Below are 18,785 nucleotides of genomic sequence, written 5' to 3'. Positions count from 1 at the left end.
GAAATGAAAATATAGTTTTATACAGTCTCATTAGTTTTGGTTTTTTTTTCCCTTCCATAAAATATAAGCAATAGGATTTTGTGTTCCAAAGTGCTCATTATTTTTCAGTATTTCATTTTCTGCAGTTCTGTAAAAGCTAATGTAGTTATCTGGGCATTTTCATTCTAGTGGTGTATTACACATTAAGTTAACCTTAAATATCACTAGGTACGTTTTCAGAGTTCCAACTCAGCACAATTCCTTTGACTTAACACTTTTTAATTTAAAGTCTTCTTTCTGGCAATGAATTCTAACCTTTGGCTTCTTACACCATTTTCTACAAACCCAATATTTGCTATTTGCAAACAAGAAATTTATCTTCACAGTGAATTATTTATTTCTCTAGTGGAAAAACTCTAATGTATGTTAACTTGAATTTTGAAGTAATAATAAACACAGGTGCTTTCTTAATTTCTACCTATATAATAAAATGCAGTGAATACTTTTCATGTCTCTGAACTTCCAATCTGATCTTCTTTGTATGGATTCAGAAGACAAGGAATGGGAGATAATAGAAAACTCCTTTTAATCTGTAAATATTGGTCCATGCTCTGCAGTGAAATGTGTATGCCCCATGTGATTCTGACTGTTAAAGTAGATTAACTACCTGTTCAGCTGGGACTAATTACACACTGCAGCAGCCAGAGAGAGAAAGATCAGGAGACCAGAGGGCTCGAAGGAGTGAAGGGGATTTTCTTTCAGCAACAGGTTTCAAAGGACTTCCTCAATGATCTGGGAAAAATTACCATGGGATGTAACTCCTTGTGAGTGAGACTGTGCATGAAGTAGAAAATATTTCTAATGGGTTTTTTCTGGTTTTTTGTGAAGATGGAACAGTTACATCCAGGCATTCCTGGTAACGAACTTTGGAAAGGGATGAGGTGCCTCAAAGCTGCAGAGGCTTCTCCAACTGAGGAGATCTTTCTCCTCACCAAATGTTTTACTGCAGATGAGGGGGACACTGCTGGGGCGTGAATGGAGAGTTAAGTAGCTGTATTTCATTTTCTGTTCGGAATGGGAAAGAGTTGATTAGCTAAGACTGAGCTCAGGTGAACCTCTGTTTATTAACACGTGAAAACCTTTGCTGCTGTCCATAGCAAAACTGAAATTCTCATTAAAACTAGACTGGAAGTTCACTGCATGATAGTTTGTTTTATATTTGTGTTTAACTGGTTCTTTCTTTACATATTCCTTCTCTGCTTCATTTTGGCTTATGCAAGCTTATACTCAGGTAATGGTTATTAACTTTGCCGGTGCTTTGGTTGCTCTTGAGTAAGTACAGGAATGAAGTGAGTGTAACATTATAGGGATTTCACCAAATCAATGTGTTGCAAATGGCAGACTACACTGAAGAATAAGTCTCACTAAGTTGGAGACTGGTATCTCTGAAATGTTAGATTTACATGTGCTGTGAAAATAGATCTGTGGTGTGATTGCATTTGCATTTTATATTTCCAAGTGCAACATGCATGCAAAAAAAGTGTTTCTGAAAAAAAATCCGAAAAACTCTGACCTTAACTAAAAAAAAAATTCTGTAATACACTACAGTAAACTGCCTCTCAGCTCCATAGAATATAGGATCTATTTTATGATACCACAGAGTGTGAATTGATAAGACTAACTGAAAATAATTTTAGGAGTTTGCTGACAGCTCCTACCCATCAGACTGTCTGTCATCTATGATATTAATTCTTCATACCAATGCCCTGTAGTTTGAAAATTGGAAGTACTGGAAGTAGCTGCAAATTTTGGGGTGTTGTTTGTTTGTTTGTTTGTTTTTGTTTTTGTTTGTGGTTTTGGGTTTTTGTTTGTTTTGTTTTGTTTTGTTTTTTAAATTTCTATGTGATGTTACAAGAACGGTAGTAAAGGTATTTAAGAATTGCAGGGGTCATCATAGAAGCATTTACTTACAGGCTTGAAAATAGATCTGGAATATTTTTAGTTGGGTTTTTCTTAGTCCTTATGGGAGTAGTAGATGAGATGGGGTTTTGTGTTCTGTTTCAGATCCATTGTACTGCACACATTTTTACACAGCATTTAATCAACATTTTAGGTTTGAGAGGGTTATGCTTTTAGTTTTACATAGTCAGTAGGGGGAGGTTTAGTGACAGAAGTGGAAAGATACATATGTTTATCTGTACAGTCATTTAGCCAATGATCAATAAATGTCTGACGATAAATCAATATGGATGTAATCTCCAATCTGTGGACTTCGAAGAACAATCTCCTGAGCGTTCTTACCACAAAAATCTATATTCACTCCTGTCTTCATTCTAGCTGATTTATGCTCTGATGCTGTTTGCTTTCAAGGACTTCCATTTCTCTAAGTGCTGCCTGGTAGGTAAGCAACAATCCATCAGCACACTACTAATATCAAGGAGGCTTATATTTAATTACAGATAACAGGCCCTGTGGGACTGGGAACAAAGTAACCAATCACTAAGATTTGATATACTAAAATATAAAAAGAGAGGGAAGACATAAAATGTGAAGGACCTTTATGAAAGAGATAGATGTTCTGATGTTATTCTCAAACCATATGGAATATGCGAATGAATTATGTGATAGGTCGTATTTGCAGTCTGATTTTAAATCTTTTCACATAAAAAGTACTCTTGGTAAAAAAGGAAGAATTCTATTGCAAATGGCCAGATGTGCCTGCGATTACCTAAATTTGGTATTGTCTTAATTATGTGTGTGTAGAGAATACATATGGGTTAGTTCTGTTTCTAAAGATAAATGTGGTTTTTATTTTACTGTTAGATAAAAATAATATAGATAATCTTCTTTAATAAATAAAATGTTTTAGCATCCCTTCTTCCTGCACACTAAAAGCAATGTCGTTTACCCATAACAGAGGTAACACAATGTATTTCCTAAATATAATTTCTTAAATTTCCTCATGTGTGCGTATGTTCTAGCTAGTTCTTTTGTACAGACTTGTTAAAACTGACCCTACAGATACTGCTGATGTCTTTATTTAAACTAACACATGAGGGAACCTCTATGGACTGACCTCTAGGGCAAGCAATATTTAATAAGCATGAGCAACTCATGTGTTGCTTTAAACTTAGTTTAAATATATAATTGGTATAATAAATCCAAACATTCTGAATAGCCTAATGGGTTTAGGAAACTAATTTAATAACTAATTTAATAGAAACACAACTAAACAGTATCACATCTATTTGAAAATTAATTTTATCTGAACCTCATGTTAATCCATTAATTATTTTGAAGTGATGAGAATAATTTTCAAGAGAGGCCCATTTTATGAAATAAATTCCTGACTATTTCTAGTTCCAAGTCCTTGCATAACAAAGTTAAGTCAGAATAGGTACAAATAATAAGTGACTGATATGAACATGCACAACTGTCATAGCTGAAACTTTTGAAATGAAGTGGGGAAATCATCATTAGTTAGGTGGAGATAAAAGAACCAACAGATGGAAAAGGCAGGGAATAAAAATGAAAGAGAAGGCAGACAGACTGCAGTCAATATGAAGAAAAGGGAAAATGCCAATGAATATATGTAAGGCACACGATGCAGTAACTTCTTACAGCTAAAACCAGCATATCTCAGCAAATGTATTAATCAAGATTGTTGCTAATCACTGTCTTACTTTTGTTGAAGAAATCTGAAATACTGCCCTTTGGCTTGTGAAAAGACAGCCTCAAGGTGAGGCTGCTGGAGGATATTTTATCTGTAAAACTGAATCTGCATGCCTGTGAAAAGTACCTGTGAAACATCAGCAAAAGCACTCATCTTCAGGGAAAGACAGTTTGGTGAATTTAATTTAGTGGTCATTGGATTTGCACCTGTTAAGAGTTTTTGTTTTCTTTTATACTAATATTTACAAAGTTAGCCTGAAGGTTTGAGTTCTAAGGAGTTTTAAGGTGTCTTTCTTGAGTGTTGAATTTGCTATTCACAAACTAAAAGATTTTTTTAACATTGTACTGTATTTTTAAAATGAAAATTAGCTTGGTTGACTGGGGCTTTTGAGCAGCTTGGTCCAGTGGATGATGTCCCTGCCCATGGCATGGGAGTTGGAACTAGATAGTTTTTAAGGTCCCTTCCAACCCAAACCATTCTATGATCCTATGATTGTAAAATAAGGAAGCTTTATGAACATGCACTCAATAAAAAGCATAGGTGTATAAGCCAAGGGTTGTGTAAATTAGGTTCTGTGAAACATTAGGAGGGAAGAAGAATTATGGATTTGCTTTAGTCTCCTTAGGTTTGCTTCCTGCAACTCTGTACCTTGGCGCAGTACTACTGATATATATTCTAGAAAAATACACAGATCTCCATAAAGAAATAATGGCTTCTGTAAACTAATGACTGGGTGGGCAAGAAGGAAAGAACTGAATCTTCTTTAGAGTATTCTATGTTTTGCTGATAATAAATGAAAGGTAAGCAAAGTTCAGCCAGCATGTGAACTGAGTGCCCTGACTCCGCAAGAAGGAAGAGTTATTCTTATCTAAAAATGTATTATATTAGGGTTTAGTAACACCATTAAGGATGTACATTAAACACTCTGTGGATTCTCCAGGCTCCTTTGTGCTCCTCAGCTTCTGGCTATGGAGAGAAACTAATGATGAGTTTCCTTTGTTTGTAGAGGATTCTATTTTTTATAGCTATTTTTTCTATTGAATGTTTCCAGTAGAGTCAGGCAAATTTGATGCTTCTCCCTGAAAAGATTTTCATTTGTTTCATATTCAGAAGGTCAGGTTATTCCTATTAACTGAAGTAAGAGAACATGTAAGCATCTCTGCTAGGTTTATGTCATCCCCATTTAGGTAAATTCCTCATTGTTTTCAGGCTTGAATATTGATGGCATGATTGATAAGTATCCAAAGAGTAGTATTATATACTTTTGGATTATTTTTACGTGTCAGCTGGTCTGCTGGTGTTACAGGCTTCAGAATCATCTATAAGTGGGCAGTTGCTTTGTGCATGTCAGCCTACCAGAATCCAGGGCTAGGAAAATGATCTCCAAAAAGAGAGGTAGAGTGGGAAGACACAGGAGGAGATGAGAGGCAAAGTAGTTTACAGTCCTTAGCTGACAAACAGCATGTGAAATATTTCTTTAGTTTCAGCTGATAATTAGAATTTTCATTTTTTCACATGTTAGATTTGGGACAGTGGGTTATCACTCACACTTGGTCAAGACTCACTGTGAAACTGCATAGAGAAATCTGAATGCAGTTCTGCTGTGAATGTCGATGTACACAGGGTGTTTGTTTTCCTTGTTTTTAATAAAAAATTCTTAAGAGACAGTAATACAAGTGTTTTAGCTGTTCATGTTTGCAGGAAATGTAGGAATTCGTAACTGTGTGATGTGACTAACTCTAGGAAATCCTTAAAATGCAGGACAATCAGAAAAACATTTAAATAAACCTAAAACAATCCCTGAAATTCTGACACATGTGTTGACTAATAACATGAAACATTTTTAAAACTGATGTATTTTTAATAAGGTTCTATATATGTCTGTCAGAAAAAGCCTACATGCATATACTTCTTTTCCTTTGTCCTTCTTAGTAGCCAAGAAATCTATCACTCTCTCCCTGACTTACCATTCATTGTTTCTGCGTACTAGATATATTATGTATTTCCCTGCTTTTATGTAGATTGCAGATTTTTGTTAACCGATTTCTGTTTCAACTCAATATTCTCAAAAACAAGCAAACAAACCCCCTCAGATTTAATGATATTTCAGGGGGGGGAGTTTCTTTCAAGATATAATAATAGGCAAGTAATTTAATCATCTTGGTTGCTTTGAATCTGGAAGATTGAATTATGTCAGCTTCTATATTGGCAGGCATACAAACAAACAAAAATAGTTATCTAGATTTCCTATTACAGAGAGCAATCAAAGCTCCATTTGGTGTACAGGCAATTAGATCTTGGATTATTCTAAATGTTGTACTTTAATAATGGGTGCATATAGAGAAATTCATTTAGTTCAGGCTAAAAAAAAGTCACGGGCATAGAGTTTCTGCCCCCAACATACATTAGTAGAATGTACTGCTTGAGTGCCAAATAAATGTCCATTTTCTTAGCCTCAGGTGATCTCAAGAGTTTAGGCACCTGAGCCTTGGATACTAGGAAGAAGTTGGAAACAAAAGGCACTAACTAGTTACCCAACAGCAGAAAGGATGATTTATGAATAATTATTTTAAATTGTCAATGTGTGTAACCAGTGTGTAGATAATTCATAGAATCTGACAAGACATGGCTCGACAATGTGAAAAATAATGTGGCAAATAGAAAGTAAGCAGAAGAGATGTAAAGTGTCACCTTTCAATTACAAATACAAATGTGATGAATGGAATTGGTACCACTCTTTTCCAATTTTCATTATGTAGATAATTATAAAATAAGATGTTCATACAATGGCGTTACTTACATGCCCTCCTGAACTCTGAGAATATTCTAGTTTGGAGCTGGGGTAGCAAGTACGGATCCTTGCTCTTGGTTGTGATAATTAAGATAATATCCCTGTCTGAAATCCTGTTAGTTCTATGTCATATTTTCTTCTAGAGCTTGTTCTTGAGGGTGCTGATGAGGTATAGTCACAGAGTAAATGATGGCACCGTATTGCTAATTAAATATTAAATGTTCAGATAATTAAATTATATAAACCTAGTCAGTTGAATGGTTTATTGCACATGCATTTAGAACAGCTATTGAATCTTTTTTTTCTCTAGGTATTAAACTGCTTTCAGTTGTGACATAAAAATCTCATCTACCTGAGGACTTACTTTGGCTCATGATATGTAGCAAAACAATATTTGGTGCCAGATAAATGAAATGTCAGAATATTATCTATCTATTTATGATTTATTACACTATAGTACTAATAATAGAAGTTGAATTCATAGCAAAAGAAGGTCTCATTAGAATGCTGCATTCTGGTTTTTTCTTATTTATTTATATTCCTTGGGAAACCTCCAAAACAAAAAACCCATGGGCCTGTGCGTGCCCTACTCCATAATTCTAGTGATAAAGATCTTTGTTCAAGTTTGAAGACAAATTTCCTTCAGACTACATGCAAGAATATCTCCAATTTCTAAGTTGCTGTTATAAATGTGGAGAGTTATTACTTCAATCAGACTTATAAGAACGAATGAATGAGACTTAAGAAACTGCAGTAGAGAAAAAGCGTAGGTGTGAACATGTGTAGAACCAGATGCTTCAGAGGGAACTGCTCCTACCCCTGCTCTTGCCCTCTAACACCTAGAAAATCTCTTATCTTTCAAGGGCAAAAAAAAAAAAAGTACCCTTGGACATTTATACAGGAAGCAAATGTGATGTCAGTCTGTGTTTGGCAGCTGAGAACAACTTCATCTGTCACAATCTGAGGCCTGGTGGTGACTGACTCATCACTGGTGGTGACTGAGAGACCAAGCCATGGTCTGGTGGAAAATGAATTACCACGAGGCAGGTCCAGCAAATGAAGGAAATATTAAAGCTTAATTCAGACTTCGTGGCACTAAACAATATCCTTCCAGTATTAACCAGTACTTTTCATCTACAGCTTCCTTACTGCTTTCCAAGGTTTTGTATGTTTCCTGGAGTTCTAGGTCCTGTTATCTAGCATCCACGTTCCCTTGTTACCAGAGAGTGAAATACAGATGTTTACCTCTCAACTAAATTCTTAAAAAGTTCTTGTGAGGAAAGAAAAAAAAAAGAGTTATATTCATTTTAGTCCCCTAGAAGATGTTTTGCTACTGCAGAGAATTATCTGGGCCATCATGCTTGCACTTCTGTTCTCTGGAGCCTCCTCTTTTAGCTGGGGAGCAAAAGAGCATGAGGCAGAAATCCGAGCAAATTGAGGGAGAGTATAGAGGCACACAGCAAGGTTAGCTGGGCAGCTGAGCAGGCTTGTCACTGTACCTCTGCAGGGACAAGGAAATACACCTTCCTAAGCTGGTGTGGTTTCTGACATGCTTGGGAACAGGCAGGAAAGAGTTGCTGTTCTCATGTTGTTTAGGGCAGTCTTGTGGTTTCTGTTTAGGGCAATTATGGATCCAAAGAGGAAACACAAGCAGCAGTCACCCTCTTCTCAACTCTTTTGCTAGACAGTTTACTGGAGAATAGTAGAGGAGAAAGGGAGGAAGGAGGAGACGAGATTCCCTGAGATATCTCAATTCCCAATATTTGTGACTTGATTACTGTGCATGGTGTATTTGTGTTCTCCTTTCCTTAGCCTGTATGTGTTCTGTCTTCTAAATGGAAACTCTGCTCCTCCCATCTGAAAATTCCTAGGGCAAAGGCTAGAAGGATTGCTAAAGCTGACCTTCTCTTCAATCTAAAAGAGGTATCTCAAAGTTAAGGATGATGCAAATAAAGAAGGTAGGGAAAGAATGCTGCTTTGGCTTGTGCCTATTCTGTCAAGGGCATCATCCACTGAGGATGTCAAATTGGCTCCTTTTTTGACTGGTTTAATCTATAGTTTAGACTAAAAGCAAGTCTATTTTAGTTGTCTAAAATAAATAAATAAGGAAGCTGGAACATAACAGGAAGCCTGCAGTGCGTGCAACTAACTAAACCTCAATATTACAGTCTGCTTAAATCCAATGAACTTCAAAGAGCATAAGAAAACATTTCCATTTTTATTCTTTTTATTTTGGGGAAACAGGTGGGAGGTTAAATATTCTATTTCTTTAGTACTTATGAATTAAAAAAAAAAAAGAAGATATTCACTTTTTAATTTAATAAGTCAGGAGAGTGGTATGTGAAGAAACAATTATTTTTTCTGATCTATTGTGTTAGGAGTCCCAGACAGAGAGTGATGCTGTGACTGTAGTGTTTGTTGTGCTGCCTCTGGGTACAGAGGTTGATATAGAGAAAGCAAATTTCTCTTTTAAATCTTGGGACCTGGAAAATATTTGCAATCTAAAAGAGCTGTTGTTACCATGCTGGGAGGCCCTAGGGCTTCCAAACCCTAGGATTATTGTTTCCATTTGATTTTGGTAGAGGTGACCTAGTTAGGCAAGGGAGCCCTGGGAACTTAATGTACAAGGAGAAGCTTTCCTGCTGGGTTTTCTCTGTGAGATGAGCATGGCTAGTTCCTCGCATCACTGGGTCTTGTTTTCTGCTGACTTTCGTCCAACCAGAGGGAGGGGGTTTCTGGATTTTCTCTGCTCTCCTAAGTGGGAGGGGCTTTCAAACAGCCCTCCTTGTCACATGAAGATTTGCCGGTTGTTCTGTCAGTTGATGGAGAACACCCAGGGTTTAAAGTGGGAGCTGCTTGACCAGCCTGTGGGTTTGAGGCTCGGTGTAATTAGAAAGGTTTTCAGCATCCTTCCTCATTCCAGGTAGTTTCTAAAAGAGGTAAGGGAAAAAAATCCAGCAAAAACACAAGAAAAAAAAATTCTGGTTATTATTTTATAATACCCTATTAAGTGTTGTCCTTAAGATACTTTATTCAGAAGACAAATAAAAGGAAAGAAAAAGAGGTTTGATGCAACCTTCATGAAGGTAAAAATGTATGTGGTATAGAGTTTCATTACGCAGCCCTCCATAAATAAGCAATTGAATACCATACGGACAGGGGAGAAATCCTTATTTTTAGTTTGTTTGCTTTAGGTTTTGGTTTTGTTTTTTTTTCTTTAGAATATAGTCCTAAGCTTAGTTTATACATTGATTTTATTGAATTATATTCACTACAATTTAAGTCTTGATGACCTGCCAAGGCATTGTGGGAAATCTTTCAATTAACAAACAGCAGGTTGCTCAGCCAAAAGCATTATTTTTCTTAAAAACCAAGTTTTAAATAGATTCTTTATAGAGTCTTGATAAATTTTTAAAAAACTTTTATTATATAACAGCAGTTTATTAACTTGTTTGAGGAAAAATAAAGAAAGAAAACAGAGGAAAACCAAGTTTTCCTAATGATTTCTCCTAAGAGTGGTGTGCTTTTTGTAGAAGAGAGCACATTTCCTGCTCAGGAAAAAAAGAAGAATGTTTTCTGCTCTTGCATCAGTACAGTGTTCGCTTGCAGCTGTTCCTGTCTCCCTGTGGGGAATGCAATAAGCTGCAATTAAATGCAGGTGCTTGGAAGCAGGAGTGCCCTTGCTCTGTTTAACAATCTGAGGCAACAAACATAAGAACCAGAGAGACAGGAATCTACCTTCTGTTTAATGGGGCATGAACGCTTTTTCTTGGCACCAAGATAAGTGTCTACCTTTTGCTAGAAGTGCGTTTCTGGTTTTCCCTTGGTGAAAAGACAGAGGCCTTCCTCTTGTATGTTAGTTCACTGCTAGGAGAGAAAAACTAAACAAGACCATATGCTGTGAGGGGAAAACAGCAGTTGCTAGGCAGAGGAAAATCTCCTGCCTTTGTAGTGTAACACCACTCATTTCTCTTTCTTATAAGGTGGGAAAGGAGGGAGAAATATCCCCCCCTCCTATTTTTTTTCTTTGTGGGATATAGACATAATTAAAAGGAGCAATATGCAGGTGTCTCTTAAGCTAGAATGCAGGTTGTTTTAAATTTATGTTGGGGAGATACCTGGGTACAAATCATTGGAACAAAATGTGGCCAGGAGCAGGGAGCGACTCGGGTGTTCCAGGCTGTGAGTGGAGGCTTCTGGAAGAGCTGGGAGTCCCATGTCAGCAGAAAGGTAAGCTCTGATGTTTGGAGTGAGGTGGGTGAAGGCAGCTACACTGACAACTGGGCATGGATAAATTGCTCCTCCAAACTTTTGAACTCTCAGACAGATGCTCCAGCAAAGTTTTGGTAACTTTAGCCCAGAAATTGCCCTGACCAATCCAGCCTGACATTTATCTGCTGATTCTGGTCTTCATTAATAGTAGGACAGAGGCGTAACATCTCATTTTAGGTTTGAACCTTTGTGATCAGCTCTCACATCCATAAATTTTGTTTCTCAACCCAAATGCTGTAGGTTTCCCCATGACCACAAGATGCACATCCTTGCCCTGCCACCCCCCCCCCTTGACTCCCCTCACTGGTACTTGTGTGGCACTCCTAGCAGTGTCACACATCTCTGAGCCACAGCTGGGTGGGAGGCTCTGAGTCTGTCCACAGCTGGTGCCAAGCCAAAAAGACATCTGCTTCAGTCTTCTTGATGCTCTTAGACTTCTGTCAGGCTTAGTTGCAATACATCAGCATTTATAGGGAAGCTGGAGTAAGCATATTTACCCTTTTATATAATGATTATGTATGTCATGATTGATTAAGAAAATATGCTTGTAGGAAAGCAGAAAGTTTGTATTGAGCAGTTTTCTGCCAAGGGCTCTTTCCTCGTCAGGTGCTACAGATGTACCTTTTTTGGTAAAATGTGTGCAGTACTGTGAAGCTTGTAAAGTGCCATGGAAGTTGCATGCAACTGGAAGATTATCTGTAGTGAGAGATCCTGATGCAAGTTTATAGCCTAGAATTGTTAAGTAGGGTATGAGCTATGCCTCGGTTTCAAAGACAATTCCTTCCAGTGACTCGTGAGATTTACAGAGCAGATTTACTGTAGGTCTTCAAGCAAGCCCTGAAGCAAAAGTTTTATTTCCTGAAAAACAAAACCAAGAACGGAGCCTTTAAGGTCTTTCAGGCTTAATATTTTTTATCTTTGAAAGTTCAGGGTTTGGGATGCTCTCATCCTTTGGAAAATACATGATGATAATCTCTAATTGCAAATGAGAATCTAATTAGCATCTGTTGGCTCTGGATCAAATGTACACATGTTAGAGCTTCAGCTGATAGTTGGTAGGTTATGAGCTTGGTGCCATTTGGGATTCACTTGCCTGAATAGGTAGAAGGCTTAGAGTATTCAAGAAATCACTGCAGACTTGACAGATGAAACAAAACACACATTTTGGAAAAGCAGATGAAGGAAGTCAGGATGTTATTTGACAGCTAAAATGATGATAATCAAATATGTTTGCTCTGAATCCTACACATGATACCTGAGTCCTAACTCTCTTTTTAAAATCTCTAATTTTATGTGGAGCCAAAGATCATGATGTCTGCTGCACCAAGCAGTTTTGCTGATTGCCTACAAATTAGGTGGAGACAGCATGCCAATGAATTACTGTTTGGCAAGAGTACAATAAACTTGTGGGGAGTTGGTTTTCTGTTTTTAAATTGCATCCCTTGCTGAAATTCCTTAAATTACATTGTTTGAAACTAGTTGGGAGAATTTCCCCTGGACAGTATAAGGTATTTTTATATGGAAATAATTAATTGTAGTTCTCTTGATAGCTGGAAAAGATTTTAGATTGGTGTTTAAAGATTTATAGCATCATTATTATGAATCTTGTCCTTTTGTATTTGAAAAATAAGGATTTTACCATACAGGCTGTGTTATAAAAATATCCTTACTGGTGTGGTTCAGTCAACTATTTGCTTTATGAAGTACAGTTCAGGTTCCAAATATCTTCTCATCCAACCACAATTTGGGTCAAAACTTAATCTGTGATTACAAGGCAGAAGGCACATCGTGTGATTTTTGGGTGTTGTCCTGTGCTGGGCCAGGAGCTGGGCTCAATGATCCTTGTGGGTCCCTTCCAAATCAGGATAGTCTATGATTCTAGGTTTTTCTTTTGAAAGTTCATAGTGCAGAGAAGGTTTCTTTCTACATGATGTCTCTATCTTCACAAAACTGTATTTAACAAGTGGGAAAAGTTGTTTCTGCTACTAAGGTAATGTAAATTTACAGGAGCATTTGCAAGAGTGTTCAGTTTTACATAAAACCTAGCAAACTTCGTTTTCCTTTACAGAGTAATGATGGCATTTAGTATTTCCTGTTTCTGTATTTAGCAACATTTCAAATATAGCAAGAAATAAATTATGCTTCTAGGCCTCAGAATCTGAGCTTGACAGTTAACAGGCTCTTCTAAGGGTCAGTGGATCCTCCTGCATAGTTTTCCTAATTAGGAGAAAAACTAAAAACCTTCTTTAAAAGATATAGGAGATGGAAAGGCAGATGTGTATATTGCGAGGATGCAGATAAGGAAGCAACTGGAACAGCTGCATCTGTGTCCAGCAAGTTGTACTCTCTACAGACTGCTCAGAGGCGGCTGGTGTGTTAAGTATCTTGTTTTGGAGTGGGATAAGAGGGATTTCCTCTCAATACACATCTGGCCAGCATTGGCTCTCTTGCACTTAGCCACAAGAGAACAGGTGTAAGGTAGTTTTGAATCCTGTGACTTTAAGAAGAGTAAATCTCACAGTGCACTCTACATATTCTCTCAGAGAAAGACATTTGTGTACCTGTGAAAGCTGACAGCTGTGGTGGCTAAATATCTTTTAGTTCTTTTACAGGAGGTTTTATCCTCAGGGTGTGTGTACTGGGGTGCTTTTTAACAAGGTAATTAAACAGCAGTATTTTGCTCTAATGGAGATTATCTAATTGGCTACCTATTAAATGACCTACTTTGATATTTAAACTAATTCATACCTATAACCATAGATACAGTGGAAATAAGGGCTGCTCATAATGAGAGACTTGTAAGAGGGATAAGCAAACATGTATTGTTAGGTGTCCTTTTCTCCTCATTCTCTTGTTGCCTATGGCTTCCCGTAAAACATGAAATGTGAAAATAAATAGAGAAGATAGCATTAGTTTGGAAGTTTAAAAAGTCAGAATTTCTTTTTTTGTATATACCAGTACACTGGTGTTTTAAATGTGTCCTGAGTTTTTTTTGTTGGTTCACACCCCACATACTGCACCACCTCCCCACATGGTCCTCCACAGCCTCCTCAGCTAAAATAAGGAAGAGAAAAACACGACTACAGCTGGAAGAGCTCAGGTTTTTTTGTGGCACTTTTGAGGCTAAAACGTGTTTGCAATATTCAGAACGAGTATTTCAGGAAGTGGATACAGTGACACAATGAAATAGACTCCTTCACGTCGGTCTAAAGTATGAAGAATTGATTGACTCCATGCCCCTAGCCTTCAGAGGTCAAAGTTATAAGCCAAGATAACATAACTCTTGAACAAGACTCTGGTAGAAAGTGGAAGAGGCAGGGATGGCTGAATTAAACCTAGAGGTTATGTTCTGGGTTAGGAGGCATTCATGGAGTGTTATCACCTTTGTCATTAACGTTTCCAGGAGGAGGTCAGAGGCAACCTGTGACCAGGAATCAAGGAGCTCTCTCCCTTTGAGCACTGGGGAAAACAAACCTGAGATGTGCATCTGCCTTTTTCACTTGCAGGCCTCCTTCCCTTCAGATGCTGTAACTGATTTTAGTAATGTACACTGGGGACCAGCCCTATCCTGCAGGTCTCTTTTCCTTCTTGTCTTCAGGTAAAGTTGGTTTTACTTAATTTCAGCTGCAGGCTTTTGCTTATTTTGGGGGGAAATAAGATGAAGAGGATTCAAACCTGGTCATCGACAAGAAGACTTTTTCTGGGGGCTGCAGGCAGTTTTCTGGACACTGAAGCAGCCCAACAGCTGCAAATGGAGAATAAGTAGCACTTGCTGTGCCAGGAAGAGGAGGAAAGGGTAAAAACACTTGTAGTAGTGATACCTTAGGAAGACTTCTTCTCAATACCAGCTTCTTTCAGTCAAAAAGTGATAATTTACTTTTTTAAGAACGTAATTGCACAAAAGATTTTTCCTGCACACCGTCTCAATCCCTTGCAAATAACAAAGCTGGTCACAGTATATGTTCACTTTGACATTTCTGAGGTTAAGATCACGCCCTTACTTTTTGCTGAAACTTGAAGTCTGAGTTCTGCTAGTCACAGTAGTTTTAGTATTGAACTATTTACTCTGTATCACTGATGAGTAATAAGCAAGCATGCAGAAGGTCTCCAGTTGGTGGTATTAAACTTTTTTCCTGTTGTTTATTTGTTTTTCCTTAAAATCTCTGTTAGTTCATGATGTTCAGTTTTCTTAAGGTGAAAGCTGATGCCAAAGTACCAAAAAAAAAATCATTCTCTTCTCCATCCCTCTTCAGTCAAACTTTGTAAAATATTCCACATATCAAATACCACACCTGATGTGTCAGATATATTAAAATGAAAAATAACAGTGTGATTACTTAAAAAGTGCAAATACAATGGTACACGAACTACTTGTGCAGTCAGTATACTGATTTGACTGGTAAATAATGCTGTATTTTCCAAAATTTTAAGAGTCATTGTCAGAGGAAAAAAAATCGTACAAGAAACACTCAGATCTATGTACATGTCCATGTTGTTAGGTTACATCTAGAATGACGATGTTTTTGTATGTCTTTAAAGTCTGACCATTACCTTCATGTCTTAAAGAAAATGCTGAAAAAGACTGTATAAAATGATAGAAACTGAAATTCTCTGGATCTCTCCAGGATGAATTTAAATTATGTCTTAAAACAGGCCAAATTCTTCCCAAGTGTAACTCTACTGAAGTGTACTGATTTATGCCTTAGATAAGCCTGACTGCAGGTATCTAACCCCTGACAGAGGATCAGCAGAACTACTTTCAAAATCATACTGCATAACGTACTGTTTTTGCCTTTAGGTTGGTGATTAAACCCTCAGTTCCTTTTCCCCTGTCTGTTTCTGGACTGCTGTGAGATTTCCTATTCAGTGCTATAATTAGGTAAGAAAGAGAGATATTCAGAAAGACTGTGTTGTAATTACACAGAATTAAATGAAGAGATCATGCAAGATCAGTGTTAGGACTTTCCAAGTTGAGCTTGTGCTTCTTGCTCCTGTTACAGAAGGGGTTTTAATTGATTTCTGAAAAACTGGTAACCCAGTACTGCAGCTGGCATCATGTCAGCCTATCCCAGCTAGATTCTAACAGAGGATCCAGACAAATATGCAGAACCTATAGGAAGTCAAGCTGGTGGATGCAACTTTGGCCAGCTTTTCTACTTTGATTCCCAATTTTCTTATGGTGACTGAGACAAAGCTTTCTTCAGGCTGGTAGCTTTTGCAAAAGGATTGAGCACTGAGAACTTGCTGAGAAATGCACACATGGGAGAATAGAAAGTGATGGAAATCCAAATGATAAAATTGTGTTCATATGATTGTTTCCCATCATGAGGTAGTAGATGTTGAACAACAAGAAGCTGCTGTCATGGTACAGCAGGTACAGAAAGGCTTCAAAATATTTGTGTGAAATCAGAAAATATTGTGCTTTTTTTTTTCCCATTGTAAGTAGAAAGAATACACCTGTTGCCAGGCCGTGGTAAACTTGTATCCTTTTCCAAAGGGTATTTTAATAGAGAAACAGAAAGGGATTATTGTGTACTGTAATGTGAGATATTAAGATGTTGCACCTTAAGTGCCAGAGGTTAATTGCGAAGATTATTATAACCCTGTTTTGTTTTGCCATGATGTAGTATTCTAACTGGCTGCTGGTCTTAATCCTTTGGAGTTTTGAGGTAACAAATCATACAGCCCCTGCAGACAATGGAATATGCAGTGAAAATGCAGCAATCTGCTTACACAAGGAACACTTACAACAAAGCAATACCTAAATAGATAACTTCTATTTATGGTCTTGTATTCCTCTATGCGGTCTTCATAAATGCAGCAAGAACTTTATATACAGTAAAGCGATAACAGCAATAAAAAAGCAACATAATGAAGACTCATTTCAGATATACAAGGTGAAACATTGAATCAGCAGTTTGCTCTAGGCCATTAGATATGTCAGCTGGTGATGGATTGCCATTCAGGTAGAGGTTCTTTGTTAGAAATTCTGTCTTCATACTCTAAACATGAGGCACATAATAGCCCAATGGGTTAACTTTGTCCAGGTGCCTTCTGTTGGCTGAAGCTTTTATTTCTTCATAGCAACAACATCATTTCTGTTCTCCGGTTGATGTGAGGAATTTCTTCAGGCAGAGGAGTATGCTGCCTTATCATCTTTAGTTTTAATGAGTTAGTTACTCATTGAAAAGTGACAGCATAGTAGTCGACTAAGTTCTCTGCTTTCTAAGAGGCATGTTTTCATTATCTCAGTGCTATGGGCAGGGTAGATGCCACAGTTTTAAGCTGTTTTGATTTGTAAGGGCTTTTGTACCATGACATTAATGATACTTTATAAAATGAAATACATCAGCTGACACCCCACAAGACTGTATTTGTTTCTTCCACAGTTACACTGAATTAATAGCTCAGTCAATCAGTCTGAAAAAGAAACCCAAGTCTGTCTTCCTTTGTCACTTCCAAATAATTCATATCTAAAACTAGACATTCTTTGTATTGGTGAATAAAAGATCTTGCACTTTGTCTGAATATCATCAGTTTTACTGCTCTCATCATTTCCTTGAGTTACTCAGCATTACATCCAACTTTATTTTGGTAATTTCCCCTGATTAACAAAGTCCATTCTATTTTTCTCCCACAGAATTTTTAGCGTTAACAAATTATATTAGTTCCAAGACTCATCCTTGCAGGAGTACTTGAACGACTTTCAGTCCAGTGCAAATTACTGTTATTTTTCTTTAGTTAATGCTAATTTACAATTCTCGTACTACAGCCTCTATTTTACAGCTGAACTCATGATTTGTGTTGTGGTGCTATACTGGACATAGAGTAATTTATTTGAATTTAGATTAAATTTATCTTGTTTATAAAACAATTATTGCATTAGTCTGGAACAATCTATTTTCAACAGACTTCAACACAAGTTTACCAAACTTCCATTAACTTACATGCCTACCTTTTATATACAAGTTTTGAAGGATAAAGTTTTGGTCAACTGGGATAAGACTAATGATCTTAAATTTGCTTGTGTAATGTTATTTTCTTTTCCTTCTTAAAAAGAGGTACAAGATCTACAGTTTTCCTGTATATGTTATAACATATGTTATACGCTATCTTTCTCCTCTTAATATTATTTTCTTTAAGAACATTCCTTATTCCTTGTTTGATCAACTTTAATTTGGGGATTTTTCTCTTATATTAGGATACGGGTTCACTATTAGGTATTTCCCCTGATCGTCTTACCTTTAATCATCAACAATGTCCTTGCCTCTGTGTTAATTACATAAAAGGATGTATTTGGGATTGGGATCATACTTGACATTATCTTCAATCTCTGTCACTCTTAGTGAATGCTATCCTTTATACTTGGGTGATTTTTAAGTTTAGCCTCTGGGCTTCCCAATAACTCCAGTACCTTCCTGGGGAAAGTTCTGAGACTTCTTTAGCAATTCCTTCCCTCCTTCGACAGGGAGTAAGTAGAAGCACTCTTTCAGCCTTTCTCTTTTACTTTTGTCAAGTCATGCTACCTGCAGAGAAACTGAAGTGTGAAGGAGGGGCAAGGAACAGTGGTGAGACTGTGTGAAATAGAGACCTACAGTTATCACTACACTTGCTAGTTGCTGCTTTCTGATATTAAATATGATGCTCTTAAGGAAAATAAAGTGTTCTCTAATTTACTTATGGTAAGAAATCATCAAAGTAACAGCAAAATATCTGAGAAAAACTTGTCTGCATACACAAACTCTCTGCAAGGGAAACTTTAAAAAGTGCTATTTAAAGTCATTAGTAACAGACTTAAAATTTAAATAACTAGTTGCCAAGAAAAAATTATGTAAAATCTAAGCAAATCTCAAATATGTGACTGAAAGGAAGGGCTTTTCAGTCTTTGTGAGGGTCAAAAAGTGGAGATAATTTTGGAGGGTCATGTAAGATAATGAATTCTAATATTGAAGTTGTAGAATTAATTATTTGGAGACTATATTACAGTAGTAATCTCTTTTATTAATTCAACTGGCTTTTCTTTTTCTGTGTTTTATATAATTTACCTCTTCCCTGAAATGTAAATCTGTA

Source organism: Myiozetetes cayanensis, unplaced genomic scaffold (genome assembly GCF_022539395.1).
Source record: "Myiozetetes cayanensis isolate MyiCay16 unplaced genomic scaffold, myiCay2020 scf24, whole genome shotgun sequence".
In the NCBI taxonomy this organism is placed as follows: Eukaryota; Metazoa; Chordata; class Aves; order Passeriformes; family Tyrannidae; genus Myiozetetes; species Myiozetetes cayanensis.
This window is presented reverse-complemented; position numbering follows the sequence as displayed.